We start from the raw sequence: 24,438 nt of genomic DNA on the forward strand, positions 1-24,438 counted from the left end.
CCGACTGGCCATTGGCTCCTTTATTGTTCTCATTCTAAGACCTTAGAATCTATAACAAGGGTCATTAAATACAGCAATTTACAATAAGTGCTGAAGGCATAATAAAGTGAAAAATGAATTAAGACTAGTCCAAAGTGGTCTAGAATATATATAATATCATGTAATTTGGAAATTTCTCACAGATTTATATTTGCGGCTAAGTTCATTAACATAACTTGAATCCTGGCTGCACTGTAACTGGAGGCAGAGAGATGTCCAAATGTTAATTAACAGTGAGATACAAATGTCCAATAGAAATATTTTATGGACGTGATTGAAAATTTTAGGATATTTTTAGGCATAATTATCTTCTATTAATTTGTGTCATCAGGCGTTTTCTTTTTAAGATAAGGCGTTTGATCCGCCTGGCCTCAGTCTTTCGATTAAGGCCGCTTTATTTTCTATCCTTTCATCTTCTAGAGACAAACAATAGAAATTAAAAAATAGGGCCGTTACAGCAGCAGGGAAGGGACAATATAAAATAACTTATAAACTAGCTTAAATACTAACAATGAATGTATAATAATAAAATAGACAATGACATTTAGAATTTAGTGTTTTTAGAGATAATTATGGCGTAAGTAGTTTTAAGTATTTAGCATAAGTAAGTATTAGTTTTTAGCAATAAGAATTTTAAATTTAATTTTCCGGTGCAAGGGGTCTTAATAGGGGGATTTGGCGAGTGCAGAGGGCACTAATAGAGCTAAGTAGAGAAGTGCATAGGGCGCTAGAGCGAGAAATGTAGGGAAACTGCATTTTTTGTGGTATTTTTAGGGCAACACTGGAGTGAGTGCTCATTATTGCGTGTGCGCTCACTGTTGCTGCTCAATACTTATTCGATAAGAAATCGATACAGCAACAGGTGGCGGCGCATGTGGCTGAAAAGAGAAGGCGATATATTTCCAAAATGTAAACAAACAATTAGAAAAATGTGACATAAGTATAAAAATTGACAATAAGATTAACCAATATTGGAAATTATAAATTAATTATTATTATTTTAGAGGAACATGGCTGCTGAATCATCACTGGAGACCTCCACCGACGACAGAGTAAAGGTGTTAGGACGGGAACAGCTGCTTGCAGGTAAGTATTTTTTAGGTTGATGTTTTTGCTTATTTTTATTTTCAGGTCGAGGTACTTACCTAGACTCCATGGGATGCAGGTGGCCGCGTTGAGTTTTTAGGTGAGTATTGTTGGCTTTTAGTTTTTCCAATATTTGTAGTTAAATTTAACTTTGTTTTTTCTCCGTTTTCAGGTGCGTCTGGAATAGAAGAATGTGTTGCGGCTGGCGGCATTTGTATGGCAGGTGAATAATTGGTTGGTTTAGTAGTATTTTTCAACATTTTTATATTTTTTTCAGGTACAGGTGCAGCTTTATGACGTTTAGGACCAGGTGACGGCCACGTGGTGCAGCAGAAGATGCAGGAGGAGCTCCAGTTGGAACTGCTAGCGGCTGCGGCTGGATTTTAGATATGTATTTAGTTAAATTAGCTTGATTCTTTGTTGATTTTTTGTTTTTTCAGGCGCAGCCTTGGGTAGAGGGCCAGAAGGACCAGCTGGTGTTGCTGCAGGTGACTGAAGAGGATTTGCAGGTAAGCTCACGTGATTATTGAGAGATTTTTCTGACGATTTGTGTTTTTTTCCATGTGCAGGCGCTAGTGAAGGACGAGATGGACCAGGATATTGGCCAGATTTAGCACGAAGATTTGCACGCGAAGCTACTGGCGGCATTTGCATGGCAGGTGAGTAATTTGTTGATTTAGTAGCATAGTTTAGCATTTTTATATTTTTTCCAGGTGCAGGAGCAGTTTATGGCGTTTAGGACCAGATGACGTGCCACGTGGTGCAGCAGAAGATGCAGGAGGAGCTCCAGTTGGAACTGCTAGCGGCTGCGGCTGGATTTTAGATATGTATTTAGTTAAATTAGCTTGATTCTTTGTTGATTTTTTGTTATTTTCAGGCGCAGCCTTGGGTAGAGGGCCAGAAGGACCAGCTGGTGTTGCTGCAGGTGACTGAAGAGGATTTGCAGGTAAGCTCACGTGATTATTGAGAGATTTTTCTGACGATTTGTGTTTTTTTCCATGTGCAGGCGCTAGTGAAGGACGAGATGGACCAGGATATTGGCCAGATTTAGCACGAAGATTTGCACGCGAAGCTACTGGCGGCATTTGCATGGCAGGTGAGTAATTTGTTGATTTAGTAGCATAGTTTAGCATTTTTATATTTTTCCAGGTGCAGGAGCAGCTTTATGGCGTTTAGGACCAGATGACGGGCCACGTGGTGCAGCAGAAGATGCAGGAGGAGCTCCAGTTGGAACTGCTAGCGGCTGCGGCTGGATTTTAGATATGTATTTAGTTAAATTAGCTTGATTCTTTGTTGATTTTTTGTTTTTTTTCAGGTGCAGCCTTAGGTAGAGGGCCAGAAGGACCAGCTGGTGTTGCTGCAGGTGACTGAAGAGGATTTGCAGGTAAGCTCACGTGATTATTGAGAGATTTTTCTGACGATTTGTGTTTTTTTCCATGTGCAGGCGCTAGTGAAGGACGAGATGGACCAGGATATTGGCCAGATTTAGCACGAAGATTTGCACGCGAAGCTACTGGCGGCATTTGCATGGCAGGTGAGTAATTTGTTGATTTAGTAGCATAGTTTAGCATTTTTATATTTTTTCCAGGTGCAGGAGCAGCTTTATGGCGTTTAGGACCAGATGACGGGCCACGTGGTGCAGCAGAAGATGCAGGAGGAGCTCCAGTTGGAACTGCTAGCGGCTGCGGCTGGATTTTAGATATGTATTTAGTTAAATTAGCTTGATTCTTTGTTGATTTTTTGTTTTTTTTCAGGTGCAGCCTTAGGTAGAGGGCCAGAAGGACCAGCTGGTGTTGCTGCAGGTGACTGAAGAGGATTTGCAGGTAAGCTCACGTGATTATTGAGAGATTTTTCTGACGATTTGTGTTTTTTTCCATGTGCAGGCGCTAGTGAAGGACGAGATGGACCAGGAGATTGGCCAGATTTAGCACGAAGAATTGCACGCGTTGCTACTGACGGCATTTGCATGGCAGGTGAGTAATTTGTTGATTTTAATAATAATTTTAATATATTTTCAGATACAGCAGCTGCAGACGGACTAGCTTGACGAGATTCTGGACGACGCAGATGAGACGATGCATACGACGCTGGACAAGGAGCTGCTATTTGCTGTTGTGTATTTTCAGGTGAGTATTTGTACTTTTTAGTTGGTTTTATTTTTAGATTTGTTTTATTTTCAGGTATTGGTGCATCAGGCGAGCGGAAATCTGGACAGGACGATGGACGAGATGGTGCAGACGCTGAGAACGAGGCAGAGAGTGCAGGAGGCGCGTCTACTGGAGGCACAGCTGTCGAGGACTGGCCCTCTGGCCAGGCCAGGACAACCGCTGAATAGTGGGCAGGATTCTGGCTTTGCAGGGGCCGCCTGAAATCATATTTCGTTATGATTAGGTAAGTGAATGTTTGCAGAAGTATTAGTATTGGTGTTAGAGTGATTGTTAGTTAGGACCATCATGGGTGCAGTATCAGTTTTCCTTTTTTCTTAGAGCATCAGTGCTATTCGTGCTGTTATCAATTAATTTGAGCAACTCAGATTCCAGACTAGCCATGTTTAGAGCGAGTAGTTCATTTTCCGTGTATTGAATTTGTTCGTTTGGCCCAAGGGGGGGCAGGCTTTCCGGGGGTTTTTTTTTTAGCTATAGACGCTTCCTTAGCTCTGAGAACATCTTGCTTTTCAGTGATCCTGTTGTAGGTCTGGTGACAGTTGTCAGCAATAAGAGCTGGCGCCTTGGAGCCAGGGTTGAGCTGAGGTGGCATCAGTGGTTTGGGCTTTTTTTATCGTTCGTGAGGCGACAAGTTTATCTATTTGCTTTGAGTACCTAGGCCATGGCAAACGTTTAGGGATAAATGGCTTTAGATAAAGTTTTTCAATTTCTTTGTTCTCATGGTCAGACATGGAGTTAAAGAATCTTAGGCAAGCGTCATTGTATATAGTTTCTAGAGGTTTGGCGTTATGTTTTTCTTGAATTTCAGAGTTTGGCAATAGATGTTCGCATTTGTTAGCTTTCTGAGCAGTTTATTGTGAGTTCCGGTGAGCTTTTTGAATAGGGTGTTAGATATAGGCTACCCCATATGGGAATAGCGTATGTCCAAATAGGGACTAAGATTTGCTTGTAGATAGTGACCTTGCAGCGGGTGCTAAGATGGCTTTTAGCTCCCCCGAGCCATTTGTAGCGAGTATAGGTGGACTTGGCTTGAGCACAAAGTTTGGCAATATGGGTTTTAAACAGGGATTGCTATCAACAAGGACTCCCAAGTATCGGCACGAGGACGTATTTTTAATAGGTTTGTTATTAAACTTAACAGTGGCAGCTTTAACAGCAGGTGAGGTAGATCGTCTGGAGAAGAGAACATGAACTGTTTTACTCACGTTGACTGTGAAACACCATTTGTTGGACCAGGTAGAGAACTTGTGTAGGTAATTTTCCGTTTTATTCATGGCTACAAGGGCGTTTTTATCGGTCGAGATGAAAATAGTATCGTCAGCATATGTAGAGAGCAGAGTGTCACCGTGTTTATAGGTCGGGTAATATTCGATCAGGGTTTCATGCTCAATTATGAACTTTGGAATTGGCATGTCTGACGAGTATATGTTGTATAGCAGGGGTCCCAAAACACTACCCTGAGGGATTCCTGCTAAAATTTTCCCATCACGGGACATAATACCATGGTTACCGCGAACGGAGAACGTGCGATCCTTGAGGTAACTGTCCAGAACTTTGTATAGGTTAATAGGTAGTAGCTTTATCAACTTGTTACGCAGACCGCAGTGCCAAACTTTGTCAAACGCTTCTGTAATATCGATGAATATAGCCGATCCATACAGTTTGTCCTCAAAAGCTCTCTGGAGGAATTGTGTAACGCGAGCTAGTTGATGCTCGGCCCCATGAAATTTGCATTTGTATGGATTGTGAAAGACGGTTACATTTAAGCACCCTCTTGGCAAGCAAGGATTCAAGTATTTTTGTTTTGTTTGCCTATGACAAAAAAAACAACACATGTTACTCACTTCTTGCCTATAAGAGGGAATTTTCCTGACAATAAGAGCGCTGCCTCAATGATTTTGCCAACTGCAATGACGCCATGAATCGATATGATTCGAACTGATAACCTGCAAGAAACAATTATACTAATCACTATTAATGAACAATATTTGTAAATACTATATTCTTTATAATTATTGCAGCTTGCAACTTGTTCTTGATCCTCTAGTTGTTTTTATGGTCCTTGGTAAAACCCAGTAAGCATTTATTTACTTGCATGTAAAAAATTTCCCATGTAAATTTCCCACAATTTTTTTTTTGTCCTACCAGTAACACCCAACAAACATTATGTCTTATATATTAATCATTCACACTATTAATAAGCCATTGTAAATTATTTCTAAGCTCGTTTTTATTGTAATTGTATATGCTTCCTGATAGGGGGCGAAAAACAATAAAAGATTGTTGACTCCTTCGGGAGCCAACCACTTGGCTTTGCAACTGCGGCCATACAAGTAAAAAAAAAGAGAGAATTGGAAATTCTCTCCCTTTATCACCTGGCCCGGCTAAGTAACGGCCTGACTCAAATCACGGCCAAAACAATGGACACCTATGGCAAAATAAAAGCTACCCTGGAGGCAAACAAATTTGCCTTTTTTACTCACCAGCCCAGATGGGAACGAGGTGCTAGATTTGCCATCTTGAATGCGAAGCTTAAAATACTTAAAATTAAGGTCCTAGGCAGCCAGGAGGTACGCGTCGAGAGGCAAAGGGAGATTCCCCAATGCAAAAACTGCCTCCTCTTTGGCCATACAGCCAGGTACTGCTGCCTTCCCCCGCTCTGCTCCGTCTGTGCTGGCCAGCACAAATCCGACAAATGCCCCTCTCCTGATGGCCAATCTCCAAAGTGTGGCATCTGCGGAGATGGCCATAGAGCCACCTATAGGAGCTGTGCCTTTTATAAGGCTGAACTGGCAAAATTTGTCGTTGACCAGCGCCCAGAGCGGCAAGAAAGGCAAATGAATCATGAAAAGGAAAGAAAATTTGGGCATGAGACAATGAATATGCAATCTAACGCTAACAAAAACTTACCTGAAGTCCACCAGCAACCGTCTGCACCACCTCGCCAGTCGACCTGTCCAGATTTCCGCTCGTCTAATGCACCAGTACCTGAAAATAAAACAAATCGTAAAATAAAATCAACTAAAATCTACAATTGCTCACCTGAAAATACACTACAGCAAACAGCAGCTCCTGTACAGCGTCGTATGCATCGTCTCATCTACGTCGTCCAGCATCTCGTCAAGCTAGTCCGTCTGCAGCTCGTCCATCTGAAAATAAAATAAAATCATTATCTAAATCTCCGAAAAATCACAAAAACTCACCTGTTAATCCATGTCAGCCAGCAGCAGCACCGCCTGCGAGTCCTCGTGCAGCATCTTGGCAATCATCTGGTCCATCTCGTCCTCTGCTAGCGCCTGCACCTGGAAAAAAACACAAATCGTTAGAAAAATTAAATCAGCAGCAGGTCCTGGTCCTCAAGCAGCGGCTACACCTGAAAGCCAAAAATATCAACAAAAAATCGCTCTAAAAAACCATAAACTTATCTGAAAGCCAGCTGCAGTCTTTAGCAGCACCTTTTGCAGTCCCTCCTACACTTTCTGGTGCTAAATCTCAACTGGCAGCCTTCCCATTGGGTGCAACTAATGCGCCTGCACCTGAAAGAAAGCAAAAATTGTTACAAAAATATACCAAATTAACAAAATACTCACCTGTAAATTACTCGCCTACAGCAGCAACCCCTATTTATACACTAGACGTACCCGAAAACGGAAAAACAACTAAAATTAAAACAACTATAATTATCGACAAAGCTAAAAGTCAGCGGTACTCACCAAATACCAACATGCGGCCAACAAAACTGGCCAAAGCCAAATCACCAGTACCTGAAAACAAACAAAAATTAAATTAATCAACAAACACTTACCTGCAAGCAAACCCGGTCGGGCAGCAACACCAACAAAAATGCAAAACGGATCGTTTCGCAAAACCTTGCAGCAACAAAATCTGCCAAAGGTCGCCAGCTGTTCTCGACCCAACAGCTTTACTCTGTCGTCGCCAGAATACTCCACCGTTCATGAACTCGCCATGTTCCTGCAAGGCATCTGAAATTAATTTTTAAAATGTTCTATGTTAATTATTACTATTGTCAATTTTATATTTTTTTACTTACCTATATTTTCCTATTGTTTACAAATAAATGTCGCTCTCTTTCCAGCTCACATGCGGAAACTTCGCCATCAGACCCATATCGATGACTTATCGATAGGTCATCAACATTTCAGAGCATTATCGATATGCCGGCCAATTCTGGCTAAACCAAAGCCAAAGACTCTGAATCTCAGCCTTATAAAGCTAACTTCTTGCCTTGCTCTCAAATGATGCCTTACGACTCTAGCCAATATTGGCTTATTTTACTTAAATATTTGGTTCTATGTTTTTCCCCACTAAAAGCTAATTGCTCTAAAACTTCTAGCCTATAAAGCTAACTCAACTAAAAGCTAACTGCTCTAAAACTTTTAGCCTTTAAAGCCAAGCCTTGCTCGCAATTGATGCGCCAACGGCCAAGCTAAAAAACTAGTGTTACTCAGACCCAAAATATGGGTCTCCCTACTTTTTTCTCCAGTGTGGGGGAAAACCAGTTTTTTCCCCGACATTAATCGCCACGTTTTTGTAGCCGCCTTAGCACCAAATTCTTATTCGCCAAGTTTATTATTAAAAAATTGCTACCTACTTGACTACTTATGCTAAAAGTAACATAATCTTAAATCTATCATACTACAAACTATCTTACCTAAATCGCTAAAAACTAAATGTTAATCTAATGTCTTATTGTATATTTTTTATTTAGTATTAATCTAGTTTTAAGATAATTTTAATCCCCCCGCCACTGCTGCTGTAACGGCCTTTTAAATTTAAATTTTTGCTATATACCCTTGTAGGTGAAAGACTGAGGCCAGGCGGATCAAACGCCTTACCTTAAAAAGTGGTGTAATTCAAGGTCATGTAAACGCGGCAGAACTCTCCTTGAAGTGATCCAGGCTGACAAGAAACTGGACATCCTGGCGACGGGTGGTAATACTCATTTCCCACACGACCGGCGAAAAAATCCCTCAGCCATTGACTTTGGAGTTTATTCTGGAATAAACCACAACAGATTAACTACTCAAGCTATATGCGAACTATCCTCTGACCACTTACCTGTTTTTGTACACATCACGATGGACCAGCACCCAAACTTACTTCCTGACAATCGAAGACTTTTGCCTGTAGGATCTAACATCAAACTGTTCCAAAACACCCTCAGCGACTCCCTCCACCTAAATATGGAAATCGAATCTGGATTAGACATTGAGGACGCGATTAATATCTTCACAAACAATAGTCACCATGCTGCAGCCCTGGCCACTAAACCTCTACGAAGGGACCTGCCAAATACGAATCGTACCGAATCGGAGGAGCCATACCTATAAATAAAAAAATGCACAAATTATTAAAACAAAAAAATAAAATAAAATTGATATAATGCCTCTCACGAAACTTTGAACGTAAAAAAACATTAAAATATACTAAACAAAGAAATAAGCCTATCAAAAAACAAACACTTAAATAAAAAACTATGTAAAATAGACTCCTCTGATCGGTACAGACCCACAAGCTGTGGCAATTAACCAACAAACTAAAACGGCAGCCCCTTCCTAACTGGCCTCTTAGGATCCCTAGCGGAGTAGACAAGAAGCATGCATGGACAAGATCACCTGAAGGTAAAATGGAGCTGTTTACTGACCAGTTAGAGAAGCGTTTCTCTCCCATCTTGACAAATAGCTCCCTTGACAGGGCCAAAATCAACGAGGGAACAAATGCCATCCTTGCCCAAAAAATGCTCATGGAGTATGCATGTAAAACCCACCACTCCATCGCTAGCTCCTCCGCCAACTTTGACTCCAGCAACTCACCTTTTGTCAAGCCCATCACTCTCTCTGAACTAAAAAAGAGATTGATAGCTTAATCAACAAAAAAGCACCAGGATATGATAGGATCAACAATGCCCTAATCAAAGTTCTCCCACTCAAAGCTATCATCTTCTTACTCAAAATATACAACAGCATCCTACGTTTTGGCCACTTCCCCCTAGTGTGGAAAAAAGCCATAGTTGTCATGGTAAAAAAACCAATTTCTGAAGCTAGCTCGTATCGCCCCATAAGCTTGCTTCCTGCTTTCTCAAAAATACTTGAATCCTTGCTTGCCAAGAGGCTCCTTAAATGTAACCGTCTTTCACAATCCATACCTAACCACCAATTTGGATTCGCAAATTTCATGGGGCCGAGCATCAACTAGCTCGCGTTACACAATTCCTCCAGAGAGCTTTTGAGGACAAACTGTATGGATCGCCTATATTCATCGATATTACAGAAGCGTTGACAAAGTTTGGCACTGCGGTCTGCGTAACAATTGATAAAGCTACTACCTATTAACCTATACAAAGTTCTGGACAGTTACCTCAAGGATCGCACGTTCTCCGTTCGCGGTAACCATGGTATTATGTCCCGTGATGGGAAAATTTTAGCAGGAATCCCTCAGGGTAGTGTTTTGGGACCCCTCTATACAACATATACTCGTCAGACATGCCAATTCCAAAGTTCATAATTGAGCATGAAACCCTGATCGAATATTACCCGACCTATAAACACGGTGACACTCTGCTCTCTACATATGCTGACGATACTATTTTCATCTCGACCGATAAAAACGCCCTTGTAGCCATGAATAAAACGGAAAATTACCTACACAAGTTCTCTACCTGGTCCAACAAATGGTGTTTCACAGTCAACGTGAGTAAAACAGTTCATGTTCTCTTCTCCAGACGATCTACCTCACCTGCTGTTAAAGCTGCCACTGTTAAGTTTAATAACAAACCTATTAAAAATACGTCCTCGTGCCGATACTTGGGAGTCCTTGTTGATAGCAATCCCCTGTTTAAAACCCATATTGCCAAACTTTGTGCTCAAGCCAAGTCCACCTATACTCGCTACAAATGGCTCGGGGGAGCTAAAAGCCATCTTAGCACCCGCTGCAAGGTCACTATCTACAAGCAAATCTTAGTCCCTATTTGGACATACGCTATTCCCATATGGGGTAGCCTAATATCTAACACCCTATTCAAAAACAAAAAGCTCACAAATGCGAACATCTATTGCCCAAACTCTGAAATTCAAGAAAAACATAACGCCAAACCTCTAGAAACTATATACAATGACGCTTGCCTAAGATTCTTTAACTCCATGTCTGACCATGAGAACAAAGAAATTGAAAAACTTTATCTAAAGCCATTTATCCCTAAACGTTTGCCATGGCCTAGGTACTCAAAGCAAATAGATAAACTTGTCGCCTCACGAACGATAAAAAAAGCCCAAACACCACCACTGATGCCACCTCAGCTCAACCCTGGCTCCAAGGCGCCAGCTCTTATTGCTGACAACTGTCACCAGACCTACAACAGGATCACTGAAAAGCAAGATGTTCTCAGAGCTAAGGAAGCGTCTATAGCTAAAAAAAAAACCCCCGGAAAGCCTGCCCCCCCTTGGGCCAAACGAACAAATTCAATACACGGAAAATGAACTACTCGCTCTAAACATGGCTATCTGGAATCTGAGTTGCTCAAATTAATTGATAACAGCACGAATAGCACTGATGCTCTAAGAAAAAAGGAAAACTGATACTCACCCATGATGGTCCTAACTAACAATCACTCTAACACCAATACTAATACTTCTGCAAACATTCACTTACCTAATCATAACGAAATATGATTTCAGGCGGCCCCTGCAAAGCCAGAATCCTGCCCACTATTCAGCGGTTGTCCTGGCCTGGCCAGAGGGCCAGTCCTCGACAGCTGTGCCTCCAGTAGACGCGCCTCCTGCACTCTCTGCCTGTTCTCAGCGTCTGCACCATCTCGTCCATCGTCCTGTCCAGATTTCCGCTCGCCTGATGCACCAATACCTGAAAATAAAACAAATCTAAAAATAAAACCAACTAAAAAGTACAAATACTCACCTGAAAATACACAACAGCAAACAGCAGCTCCTTGTCCAGCGTCGTATGCATCGTCTCATCTGCGTCGTCCAGAATCTCGTCAAGCTAGTCCGTCTGCAGCTGCTGTATCTGAAAATATATTAAAATTATTATCTAAATCAGCAATAAAACACAAAACCACCTGGCCCGTCGTCTGGTCCTAAACGCCATAAAGCTGCTCCTGTACCTGGAAAAAATATAAAAATGTTAAAAAATACTACTAAACCAACCAATTATTCACCTGCCATACAAATGCCGCCAGCCGCAACACATTCTTCTATTCCAGACGCACCTGAAAACGAAGAAAAAACAAAGTTAAATTTAACTACAAATATTGGAAAAACTAAAAGCCAACAATACTCACCTAAAAACTCAACGCGGCCACCTGCATCCCATGGAGTCTAGGTAAGTACCTCGACCTGAAAATAAAAATAAGCAAAAACATCAACCTAAAAAATACTTACCTGCAAGCAGCTGTTCCCGTCCTAACAGCTTTACTCTGTCGTCGGTGGAGGTCTCCAGTGATGATTCAGCAGCCATGTTCCTGTAAAATAATAATAATTAATTTATAATTTCCAATATTTGTTAATCTTATTGTCAATTTTTATACTTATGTCACATTTTTCTAATTGTTTGTTTACATTTTGGAAATATATCGCCTTCTCTTTTCAGCCACATGCGCCGCCACCTGTTGCTGTATCGATTTCTTATCGAATAAGTATTGAGCAGCAACAGTGAGCGCACACGCAATAATGAGCACTCACTCCAGTGTTGCCCTAAAAATACCACAAAAAATGCCAGTTTCCCTACATTTCTCGCTCTAGCGCCCTATGCACTTCTCTACTTACTCTATTAGTGCCCTCTGCACTCGCCAATCCCCCTATTAAGACCCCTTGCACCGGAAAATTAAATTTAAAATTCTTATTGCTAAAACCTAATACTTACTTATGCTAAATACTTAAAACTACTTACGCCATAATTATCTCTAAAAAAACACTAAATTCTAAATGTCATTGTCTATTTTATTATTATACATTCATTGTTAGTAATTAAGTTAGTTTATAAGTTATTTTATATTGTCCCTTCCCTGCTGCTGTAACGGCCCTATTTTTAAATTTCTGTTTTTGTCTCTAGAAGATGAAAGGATAGAAAATTAAGCGGCCTCAATCTGAGGCCAGGCGGATCAAACGCCTTATCTTAAAAAAAAAACGCCTGATGACACAAATTAATAGAAGATAATTATGCCTAAAAATATCCTAAAATTTTCAATCACGCCCATAAAATATTTCTATTGGACATTTGTATCTCACTGTTAATTAACATTTGGACATCTCTCTGCCTCCAGTTACAGTGCAGTCTGGATTCAAGTTATGTTAATGAACTTAGCCGCAAATATAAATCTGTGAGAAATTTCCAAATTATATGATATTATATATATTCTAGACCACTTTGGACTAGTCTTAATTCATTTTTCACTTTATTATGCTTTCAGCACTTATTGTAAATTGCTGTATTTAATGACCCTTGTTATAGATTCTAAGGTCTTAGAATGAGAACAATAAAGGAGCCAATGGCCAGTCGGCCATTGGTGCTAGTTTGAGAATTCGCCTCAACACAAAGAAAAAAACAAAGAAAAAAGCTCCGCTATAAATTGTTAAAAAAATATAGTAAAGGTGGGAATTAATTGCCCAAATAAATCTTAAAAATAGTGTTTCAAGGCTCTTCACTAGTGTGCCACGGAAAATTGCCAATTTCCTAGCTAATTATTTAAATAAATGACAATTTAATATTATTGTGTTGTTATAACCTAAAATGATTTATGTAAGAGGCTGGCAATCGAAAAAATTTTTTCACTTGGGTATGTATTAGTGTATATACATACCCCTAAGTTCTCTCTCAGCCCTTTTATACATAACACATATACACACACACACTATGGAAGGCGGTGACACACAGTTTTTCTTCTCACCAAGTACGGTCGCGTAGTTCAAGTCGTTCCGAAATCTCGTCAAATAAAGGAGCTTCCTGAGACCTGAGAACATACACAATTGTTAACCAGAGTCGGTTAGGGGTGGTGCTACGTACCAAACACCTGCGGGCTCAATCGGGAGCCACTACTCCACCTGGCTTCATAGTTCGTAGTTCGATAGCATCAGCTGTTCAGCAGTGTTGGTCAACGTATTCGGACACAGCTGATACGGGTAGCAGACCTGTAAGCTTACAGCCCGTAACAGCGTACGTAAGCGGTGCATGCTTTCAGGCTGCACCATTTGGCGATCGTTGGAATTTTTAAAATTTTCTAAATTTCGAATCTACTGAATCTATAGATTGATAACGGCCAGCATTGGCCCCTGCCGCTGTGGCAATGCCGGTCAGTCAAATGGAGTACGAAGAGGATGGGCAAAGGGCTTCTGCCCTTTAAAACAAAAAGAAAGGCTCAGTTAAAGCATAGACCAGATGCTATTATTCTGCATAGCACTGAAGGGGTCTTATATAGCGATATGCTCAAAATGGTAACCAGAAGCCAAGATGAAAAAATTAAAGCCGTTGGAGGAAATGTTACCAAGGTGAGGCGCACAGCGAATGGCGACTTACTCCTCGAGCTAAGTAAGGAAAGAGCAGATAACCTTCATAAGCTAAAAGAAGATATTGGCAATGTGCTGGGCGCCAAGTTCGAAACTCGCGCTCTCACAGATAATATAAGGCTGGAAATACTGGACCTAGACAACGAGACAACCGTAGAAAAGATAGTAGCAGCCTTTTCTACCAAGTTGAAAATTGACCTAGAGCCAGGCGCTGTCAAAAGTCTCTGCCCATCATACCGTGATACCCAGAAAGCGCTCATATATGTTCCGGCAACAACCGCAGAGACAATCGTCAAGGCCAATAAGATTACGGTGGCATAGTCAGTGTGCCGAATCAGAATTAATAATGCCCCAGTTAGATTCTACAAGTGCCTAAAAACTGGCCATGTCGCTGCCAAATGTAATAGCGACGTTGACAGAAGTGGCTGGTGCTTAAAATGCGGAACCAGCGGTCATAAAATTCGGGACTGCTGTAACGAGGCCAAATGTTTTCTATGTGCAGCAGAAGGACTGACTTCACTCTCACATGTAGTCAGCTGGCAGCCCAGAGATGCCCCCTACCGCAAACCAGGCGCGGTCTCATCCACATCCGAGACCCCGTTGCTACAAGCAATCAAAACATGACTGTCTACAGCTGTACTTCCACCAAGTCTAAATCCAAGCTTCAGTGAGCCTTAGACGATCTCAGCAGACGCACGTACCGAGCCATTTTAAGCTGACTTCAAGCCTGGCTTAATGGTAGCAGTCTAACCAATGCCAAAGGGAGAGCACTTTAGAGGCATTTGCAACACTTGATATAGCTTTGCTTAACGTAGGATCCAAAATACTTCAATAGAGCGGACTCGGCCATAATAGACCTGACTTTCGTCAGGAAAGTCTTATAGTCACACTGGCAAATTGCTAATGATAAACTACAAGTCCGAAACATTGAACGTGCAGGTATTTTCAGCATTAATTGAGAGGGCCAATTCTTGCGGAACTCGGCTGGCGTGATGGCCGAACAGCTCTATAGCAACCTGGACGCAGCCTGCAGTGCAAGCATGACGCAAATAAAGAATTATAGAAGACATCAACCTGTATTCGAAGTGGATGCGGGATTGCGTCAATCGGCACCGGAATCGACCGAGAATGAGCGATATTTGCAACAATATCAAGAGGCGACAGCAGTACTCCAGAGGAGAGAAGCGACAACAGCAAATGAGACATGCACAGCAAAATGAGCAATGAAAATGCACAGCAGTACCTCCAGGAGGAGGAGAAGCGACAACAGCAAATTGAGTAACATCGCCAGCAGCAAAATGAGCAAATGCAACGACAACGCCGTCAATATCAAGACCGAGAGCTGGATCTACTGGAACAGATGCAACAGCGATCAAACAATCCACTGCAGCAACAGATTCCCGAATGGGCCAGACAGGATGATCAGAATTCGTATAATCCATATAATACATGTCAATTGTACAGTAGCCTCATCCCAGTGGAGGATGAAATTCGTGAAAATCGACAGCGTCTGCAGTGGCAGCAACAGCTTTTCGATGACTATGAGCAGCAACCACCGACTGATTATATTGTTGCCAATTCACATCAGAATCACCGGGAGCGCCGTCAAGAGGAGCGTCGTGAGCGGGAGCGCCAACATCGCGAACGTCTCCATCAGAAACGTATCCATCAGGAACGTCTCCAATGGGAACGCCGTCAAATGCAGGAGCGTCGTGAGCAGGAGCGTCGTGAGCAGGAGCGTCATGAGCGGGAACGTCTCCATTGGGAACGCCGTCGTGAGCAGGAGCGCCGTGAGCTGGAACGTCGTGAGCAGGAGCGTCGTGAGCAGGAGCGCCGTGAGCAGGAACGCCGTGAGCAGGAGCGCCGTGAGCAGGAGCGTCGTGAGCAGGAGCGCCTTGAGGAGGAGCGCCGTGAGCAGGAGCGCCGTGAGCAGGAGCGTCGGGAGCATATTTATATAAAAAAAAAATTTTAGGTCTACCACCTTTATATAAAAAAGTATAATTCAGTGCATCATTAATACAGTGGAAATTAAAAAAACAAGTAATAGAGGAAAATTAATCAAAAGCATTACTTTTGCCAGATCGCCCATAGGAAGAAAGGAAGTCAAATGGCTTGTGTGTTCCCCTTTGACTTCGACACTCAGTAATCCATGAAGTAATTCCAACGCCGTGGATAGACAACAAAATGAAATCCGGACTATTTTATATGATGTGTCTGTTGTGGAGGATCTTGTAATTTTGGTATTGTAAAGATTAAGGAAAAATAATTTTATTATATTTAGACGGGAAAATAAAATTTTAAAATCTTATGCTGACGTAAAGAAAACAAATAAGGAATATAAATGTTTTCTGACTGAAACGACTTCATCTTAATGATTCCGAAAAGCGCTCAGTTCATAAGATGCAGAAATATTTTAAAGCGTTTTAAATTTTTAAATGCTTTAAAGGAGAAGGAATAAATTAAAGCGTTTTAAATTTTTAAATGCTTTAAAGGAGAAGGACCAGGGAGAAAGAAGTAAAAGTTGAACTTGTTCCTTTGACTGCTGCGAAGCAAGTGAAGTCGATTGTGAGCTGAGGTCGAACGAAAACTTTTAGTGCCAGTGCCGCCTACTTGACCACAATTAATATTATCCAGTTTTGGAAAATCGTAGAAAGTAGTGTTGGAAAACGTGAAACACACTCGGGTCAAATTTTAGTGTTGCATTTGTTAGAGCTTGGAAACTATCGATAGTGGCGTGATTCGATATTTTCAATGTTTTAGGAGCAAAATTTAATTACAATGAGTATCATTTTCAAAAAAAATGAATACAATTTTGCTTAACCTAATATTAATAACCAAAATTATATAGTTTTAGCCTTTCAAGTTATATAAATATTTACCAATTAATTATCAAAAAAAAAATTTACCTGTTTTGATTTTGTTTGAATTAAAATTAAATTAACTGTAAGATTCCAATTATTTAAAGTCTGTTAAATGCTCATGCATGTATCGATTGTTAGTAATAAGTATCGATTGTTAGTAATAAGTATCGATTGTTAGTAATAAGTATCGATTGTTAGCGATAAGTCCTCGATAGGTTGAGAGACGGCGTCTCTCTTCTCTTCCGGCGATGCAACGAGGAAGTTGCATCTGCGCAAAACCCAAAGATTAAATCCGACCAATACAAACCAATCTTTATAATTTTTACTTAATAATTAGGTGTGTACAACTCAAAAGTGGGATGACCACCCGAAAGAATACATATTTCGGGACACGGCACGCCACACGTTCCACATCTAGGACGGCCGCCTCCACGCCCACCGCTGTTAGTGCACCCACTGCTGTGATTACCGCTGCAGTACCGGCGCCACAGGAGCCGCCGCTGCTGCACCTGCCGCTGCAGTACCGAGAACCGCTGTGCCGACTGCTGACACACGCGCCCCTGCCGGTCCCGCCGCTGCTGGGCCAACTGCTGATATACTCGCCCCTGCCGGGCCAGCCACTGCTGGTCCAACTGCCGACATACGAGCCCCTGCGGGGCTAACTGATGCCACATTCGCCCCTGCCGGGCCCGCCGCTGCTGGGCCAACTGCTGATATACTCGCCCCTGCCGGGCCCGCAGCTGCTGGGCCAACTGCCGCCATACGAGCCCCTGCCGGGCTAACTGATGCCACATTCGCCCCTGCCGGGCCCGCCGCTGCTGGGCCAACTGCCGCCACACTCGCCCCTGCCGGGCCCGCCGCTGCTGGGCTAACTGATGCCACATTCGCCCCTGCCGGGCCCGCCGCTGCTAGGCTAACTGATGCCACATTCGCCCCTGCCGGGCCCGCCGCTGCTGGGCCAACTGCTGATATACTCGCCCTGCCGGGCCCGCCGCTGCTGGGCCAACTGCTGATATACTCGCCTCTGCCGGGCCCGCCGCTGCTGGGCCAACTGCCGCAATACGAGCCCCTGCCGGGCTAACTGATGCCACATTCGCCCCTGCCGGGCCCGCCGCTGCTGGGCCAACTGCTGATATACTCGCCCCTGCCGGGCCCGCCGCTGCTGGGCCAACTGCCGCCATACGAGCCTATGCTGGGCTAACTGATGCCACATTCGCCCCTGCCGGGCCCGCCGCTGCTGGGCTAACTGATGCCACATTCGCCCCTGCCGGGCCCGCCGCTGCTGGGCCAACTGCTGATATACTCGCCTCTGCCGGGCCCGCCGCTGCTGGGCCAACTGCCGCCATACGAGCCCCTGCCGGGCTAACTGATGCCACATTCGCCCCTGCCGGGCCCGCCGCTGCTGGGCTAACTGATGCCACATTCGCCCCTGCCGGGCCCGCCGCTGCTGGGCCAACTGCTGATATACTCGCCCTGCCGGGCCCGCCGCTGCTGGGCTAACTGATGCCACATTCGCCCCTGCCGGGCCCGCCCCTGCCGGGCTAACTGATGCCACATTCGCCCCTGCCGGGCCCGCCGCTGCTGGGCCAACTGCCGCCACACTCGCCCCTGCCGGCCCGCCGCTGCTGGGCCAACTGCTGATATACTCGCCCCTGCCGGGCCAGCCACTGCTGGTCCAACTGCCGACATACGAGCCCCTGCGGGCTAACTGATGCCACATTCGCCCCTGCCGGGCCCGCCGCTGCTGGGCCAACTGCTGATATACTCGCCTCTGCCGGGCCCGCCGCTGCTGGGCCAACTGCCGCCATACGAGCCCCTGCCGGGCTAACTGATGCCACATTCGCCCCTGCCGGGCCCGCCGCTGCTGGGCCAACTGCTGATATACTCGCCCCTGCCGGGCCCGCCGCTGCTGGGCCAACTGCTGATATACTCGCCTCTGCCGGGCCCGCCGCTGCTGGGCCAACTGCCGCCATACGAGCCCCTGCCGGGCTAACTGATGCCACATTCGCCCCTGCCGGGCCCGCCGCTGCCGGGCCAACTGCCGCCACACTCGCCCCTGCCGGGCCCGCCGCTGCTGGGCCAACTGCCGCCATACGAGCCCCTGCCGGGCTAACTGATGCCACATTCGCCCCTGCCGGGCCCGCCGCTGCTGGGCTAACTGATGCCACATTCGCCCCTGCCGGGCCCGCCGCTGCTGGGCTAACTGATGCCACATTCGCCCCTGCCGGGCCCGCCGCTGCTGGGCCAACTGCTGATATACTCGCCTCTGCCGGGCCCGCCGCTGCTGGGCCAACTGCCGCCATACGAGCCCCTGCCGGGCTAACTGATGCCACATTCGCCCCTGCCGGGCCCGCCGCTGCTGGGCCAACTGCTGATATACTCGCCCCTGCCGGGCCCGCCGCTGCTGGGCCAACTGCCGCCATACGAGCCTATGCTGGGCTAACTGATGCCACATTCGCCCCTGCCGGGCCCGCCGCTGCTGCATCCGCCCCTGCTGGGCCAACCGCTGACACACTCGCCCCTGCCGGGCCCGCCGCTGCTGCATCCGCCCCTGCCGGCCCGGCGCTGGTGGGCCAACCGCTGACATACTCGCCCTGCCGGGCCCGCCGACGCTGGGCCAACTGCCGCCATACAAGCCCCTGCTGGGCCAACTGCTGACATACTCGCCCCTGCCGGGCCCGCCGACGCTAGGCTAACTGATGCCACATTCGCCCCTGCCGGGCCCGCCGCTGCTGGGCCAACTGCTGATATACTCGCCCTGCCGGGCCCGCCGCTGCTGGGCCAACTGCTGATATACTCGCCTCTGCCGGGCCCGCCGCTGCTGGGCCAACTGCCGCAATACGAGCCCCTGCCGGGCTAACTGATGCCACATTCGCCCCTGCCGGGCCCGCCGCTGCTGGGCCAACTGCTGATATACTCGCCCCTGCCGGGCCCGCCGCTGCTGGGCCAACTGCCGCCATACGAGCCTATGCTGGGCTAACTGATGCCACATTCGCCCCTGCCGGGCCCGCCGCTGCCGGGCCAACTGCCGCCACACTCGCCCCTGCCTGGCCCGCCGCTGCTGGGCTAACTGATGCCACATTCGCCCCTGCCGGGCCCGCCGCTGCTGGGCCAACTGCTGATATACTCGCCCCTGCCGGGCCCGCCGCTGCTGGGCCAACTGCTGATATACTCGCCTCTGCCGGGCCCGCCGCTGCTGGGCCAACTGCCGCCATACGAGCCCCTGCCGGGCTAACTGATGCCACATTCGCCCCTGCCGGGCCCGCCGCTGCTGGGCCAACTGCTGATATACTTGCCCCTGCCGGGCCCGCCGCTGCTGGGCCAACTGCTGAGATACTCGCCTCTGCCGGGCCCGCCGCTGCTGGGCCAACTGCCGCCATACGAGCCCCTGCCGGGCTAACTGATGCCACATTCGCCCCTGCCGGGCCCGCCGCTGCTGGGCCAACTGCTGATATACTCGCCCCTGCCGGGCCCGCCGATGCTGGCCAACTGCTGACCCATGGAAGAGATGCCCGCTTTAGTGCCCTCCGTATCGACTGCCGCGGCCGCCATCACACCGGCCACTTCCGCCTCCCCCAGCTTGCATCGGCGGAATTCCTGATAAGTACAAAATTTCATTATTCGTTTCATTTGCCCCTACATACTAATAAAAGTGTGAGGTTTTCCCGCTTCTCCATAGCGACCTACACACTTTTACATATTGTATGTACATACCTGACCTGTTTCAAGGGTCCATGGTAGTTCCTAATCCTTAGCGTGTTTGTCCAACGTTCTCGTTTTCCATTACATTTCCATTTCTTTATTTATATTTTTCCCCGCACTTGTCCAAATCCACCTCTTTTACATATGCATTCACATGTACATGTAATTTCCACAGCTGTTTGCCAAGTCCGCGTAAAGGGTTAAAAAACAAAAAAAAATATTAAAGTGTTATAAAAAATAGAAAAAAAATAATAATCCAAGTGTTCACCGCGTTTCTTATGTGTTGAAATAATTATTTTAATGCCAAACTAATTGCCGCACGCGCGTATCTACGTACATACACACATCGTCATCTGTTGATGTACGCGCATATGTACATATCCATGTACATATGTATAATCCCTTCACACATTTACCACAACACAAAAGGCCAAAAAGTATTGTTTTTTTTTAATAGCACTTAACGTATGCACCGCGATTTCTTGCGCGTTCGAATTAGGTGCGAAATTAATTCCCAACGCGCGTCTTTGGAAACCGGTGCACTTGCTTACATATGTACATACATACTTACATAGTCATACATTGCACATATGTATGTACATATCCACAACACATAATCCATTTCGGTGTCGCGCATTGATTTAACACCACCCCACCTCCAATTAAATGACAATTACTTACGTTATTTTTTTTTGTTGTGAACAACGCGTGTGCACATATATCTATATACTCACCTGTGTACTTATGCATGTACGTACATACATAGATCAAGCATTTATCCACATGCATTGATCGTTTGTTTTGTTTGCCTTCGCGCACAACACTCGCGGCGTGTAAAAGCGTTCTTTTGTTATTGGTTTTCTCCTTTTTGCACAACCACAAAAAAAAATTATTAACATAATTAAACAACAACATCAAAATATAAACAACGGCCGACAGCTGTTCTCGGAGTAGTGGTGACACGTGAGTCGAGTCGTGATATCGATAGGCGGCTCAAGCGCGCCAAGTTCAAATCACATTATTTCCGATTCCCTTTTTTTCGCCTAACTATATATCCGCCCATATTTATAACTAAATACATATATATTTTTCCAGCACTATCGTGCCCACATTTATATATCCGTCCATATTCATAAATTATATATATATAATTTTTTCCGGCCAGTATTTTGCGCACATATATATCCGCCCATATTTATAAATAAATACATATATATTTTTTCCAGCACTATCGCGCCCATATTTATATATCCATTCATATTCAAAAATTATAAATATATTTTTTCCGGCCAGCCTTTTGCGCTCATATATATATCCGCCCATATTTATAAATAAATACATATATATTTTTTCCAGCACTATCGGGCCCATATTTATATATCCATTCATATTCAAAAATTATAAATATATTTTTCCGGCCAGCCTTTTGCGCTCATATATATATCCGCCCATATTTATAAATAAATACATATATATATTTTTTCCAGCACTATCGGGCCCATATTTATATATCCATTCATATTCAAAAATTATAAATATACTTCTTCCGGCCAGCCTTTTGCGCTCATATATATATCCGCCCATATTTATAAATAAATACATATATATATTTTTTCCAGCACTATCGGGCCCATATTTATACATCCGTCCATATTTATAAATTATATATATAATTTTTTCCGGCCAGTATTGTGCGCACATATATATATATCCAGATCCAGATCTATACAAAAACGTATTTTCTTTTATCCTATACATCTTTATTTATATATTTCCTCCGTGTTTTGTTTTATACGTACTTCCAGCGTTACTTACGAATCCATACAAACTTGTTTTGTAATCATTTAGCTTGTCTACGTGCAAGTTTTGATCCGCACTCGTGCGTTCGTATATTGTTCCGCATCTATCCCCATTCAAAGGGCTCCGTTTCCGAGCCGCACGCGAGATAATTCTCCCGCAATCCTGCGGTGCACAGTGAGAAAGCTCTTGCGTCCTCATACAGTCCACTTCTCATTTCCTCAAATTTTCCTCATTTTCTCAAAACCCACAAACTCGGTGTTCAACGGTAAGGTCGTCCCCTGAGTATGTCCACGGAGCCGTCCAAGACTGCGCCGAAGTCTAACGGTCTTTCGTCTCCCTCTTCAACTCCGGAGAAGGTTCGGCCTCCGATAACTCCGGCGACCGTGAAGCGTACGGATATTTCGCGCAAGTTTTCGTCTGTTCGCAGCCGCAGCGAATCCCCAAGATCCCGTCCGTCTTCGTCCAGCCTCCCTCAGGGTCGCAGATTCTCGGTTAAAGACTCGAGTGAACACAAAGGTCGTTCCAAGCTTTCAACCCAGACCCAGATCCCGCACGTTGTTGTGACGCACTGTTCTGACGCTCCCGTCACCCGATCCGTATCACAACAGCGCAGAGAACACTCCAGAATGTCCCTCTCCGATTTCATTCTGGCGTGCGACGCATTGACTCTGTTCGAAGCTCGGGAGAGTGAAGCTCTAACTTCTGAAGTGCCCTTGTTTTCCCTTAAAATGCACTTAGAGCAGCTCAAATCGCTGTGGTCAACTGTCGAGATGGAACACTCCCGTTGTCACAAGGCCTTGACAGTCCAAACCGACGAGGAAAGCTTGGCAAACATAAGCCGCATCAAGGCGAAGCACGAATACGCCTATGCGGCGTATGTGCGATGCGGGACGTTGTTTGGAGAACGCATCGAACAGCTCTCGGCACAGATGACGAGTCTTATGCGTCAGCCCACCGCTCCGTCGAGGCCGGCGGGGCATAGAGTTCCTCCGTGTGAGGTGGAGACATTTGATGGCGACAGCCTAGCATGGCCCACATTCCGCGATTTGTTCGCCGCCATTTATATCGCCAACCCGTACTTGTCACAAGTGGAGAAGCTCTATCACCTGAACACCAAGACGCGAGGGGAAGCGAGAACCATCGTAGCTAAGTCCCCCCTGACGAATGAGGGTTTCCAGGCCGCGTGGGAGAACCTCACCGCACGGTACGAAAATAGCCGTCTGCTTGTCATGACTCAAGCCAGACAACTCCTTCAGATTCCCGCCGGTGGCACAAGAGTCGGGCAAATCCTTGCGAGAGCTGCAGACTGCGTTTCAAGGGGGTCTTACCGCGCTTGAGCGTTCGGGTGTTAGTACGGAGAATTGGGATGTCCTACTTATCGCCATCTGCACTAGCAAATTGCCGAAGGCCACAATCCTCCTGTGGGAGCAATCAGTGCCAAATAAGACTGTCGTCTCAAATTGGTCCGATTTGAACCAATTTCTTACCGATCGGTATCGTGTCCTGGATGCCACCGAAGAACATAAGTCGGGCCCAAGTGTGCAAGCCATCCCCTTTGGCCCCCGCAAATCCTCTGCAACGATGAAGGTCCAAGCGTTCCCCGCGAAAGCCCAGCTCAAACCGGCTTCTTGTAAGCTGTGCCAACGGGAGAATCACCCAATACGGCTCTGCCCTAGTTTTCTTGATATGCCTGTTCACAGGCGGCTGGAAACCATTAGACAGCAGGGACTTTGTCTGAACTGTTTTGCCCGCGGTCATCAAGTGAAGGGCTGCTCCAGTGCGCATAATTGCCATACCTGCAAGGAACGTCATCATACGCTGTTGCATCCTCGTGATGTGTCCGTGTCCTCGCCGTCCGCTGCGCAAGTCCCACCATCCAGCGCCACAGAGGGTCCGTCCACGAGCAACCAGCTCACAAATGCTCAAAGTTATTTTGCATCTACCCCAGGCAGAGGCCTTTAGGCACTGCGATTGTCACGCTGCACCATCGTGGTGTGGATCACCATATTCGGGCGTTGATCGACTCTGGGGCCGATTCAACTTTTCTCTCCGAGCGTGTCTTCAGCATAGTCCAGCCCCCCTTCTACCAGTAGACGCTGCGTTACTGGCATGGGGCCAGAGTGATGGAGGCTGCGCCGACAAGGTGTGTCTGCTATTGCTGTCTCCCCCGTGTGACAGACTGAACAAGATCGAGGTCTCCGCCCTGGTCGTATCCAAATTGTCAGGGGCCATTCCAACAGCTCCATTCCT

The 24,438-nt window shown here is 45.7% G+C and overlaps 4 long non-coding RNA genes across 10 annotated transcripts; all 4 read right to left on the reverse strand.

Moving 5' to 3' along the window:
- Positions 1-960: 960 nt before the first annotated feature.
- On the reverse strand, positions 961-1,249 carry LOC124461493. The gene is made up of 2 exons (XR_006955097.1): positions 1,185-1,249; positions 961-1,115 (listed from the first exon to the last, which is right to left on the reverse strand). It is a non-coding gene; the product is annotated as an uncharacterized LOC124461493 (long non-coding RNA).
- Positions 1,250-6,373: 5,124 nt separating this feature from the next.
- Positions 6,374-7,520, reverse strand: LOC124461495. Its single transcript, XR_006955098.1, has 4 exons — positions 7,342-7,520; positions 7,096-7,273; positions 6,494-6,592; positions 6,374-6,439 (listed from the first exon to the last, which is right to left on the reverse strand). It is a non-coding gene; the product is annotated as an uncharacterized LOC124461495 (long non-coding RNA).
- LOC124461496 lies at positions 6,709-7,065 on the reverse strand. Its single transcript, XR_006955099.1, has 3 exons — positions 7,004-7,065; positions 6,881-6,921; positions 6,709-6,826 (listed from the first exon to the last, which is right to left on the reverse strand). It is a non-coding gene; the product is annotated as an uncharacterized LOC124461496 (long non-coding RNA).
- A 640-nt stretch (positions 7,521-8,160) lies between the features above and the next one.
- Positions 8,161-11,928, reverse strand: LOC124461497. Of its 7 annotated transcripts, XR_006955101.1 has the most exons (9): positions 11,882-11,928; positions 11,605-11,784; positions 11,482-11,532; positions 11,383-11,427; positions 11,223-11,330; positions 10,959-11,168; positions 8,558-8,635; positions 8,370-8,488; positions 8,161-8,306 (listed from the first exon to the last, which is right to left on the reverse strand). It is a non-coding gene; the product is annotated as an uncharacterized LOC124461497 (long non-coding RNA). The 7 variants fall into 7 exon arrangements; XR_006955103.1 differs by lacking the exon at positions 11,882-11,928 and having other exon boundaries at positions 11,380-11,427; positions 11,491-11,532; positions 11,605-11,665; XR_006955102.1 differs by lacking the exon at positions 11,882-11,928 and having other exon boundaries at positions 11,223-11,324; positions 11,605-11,665.
- Positions 11,929-24,438: the final 12,510 nt, after the last annotated feature.

This window comes from Drosophila willistoni, unplaced genomic scaffold, assembly GCF_018902025.1.
Source record: "Drosophila willistoni isolate 14030-0811.24 unplaced genomic scaffold, UCI_dwil_1.1 Seg502, whole genome shotgun sequence".
In the NCBI taxonomy this organism is placed as follows: Eukaryota; Metazoa; Arthropoda; class Insecta; order Diptera; family Drosophilidae; genus Drosophila; species Drosophila willistoni.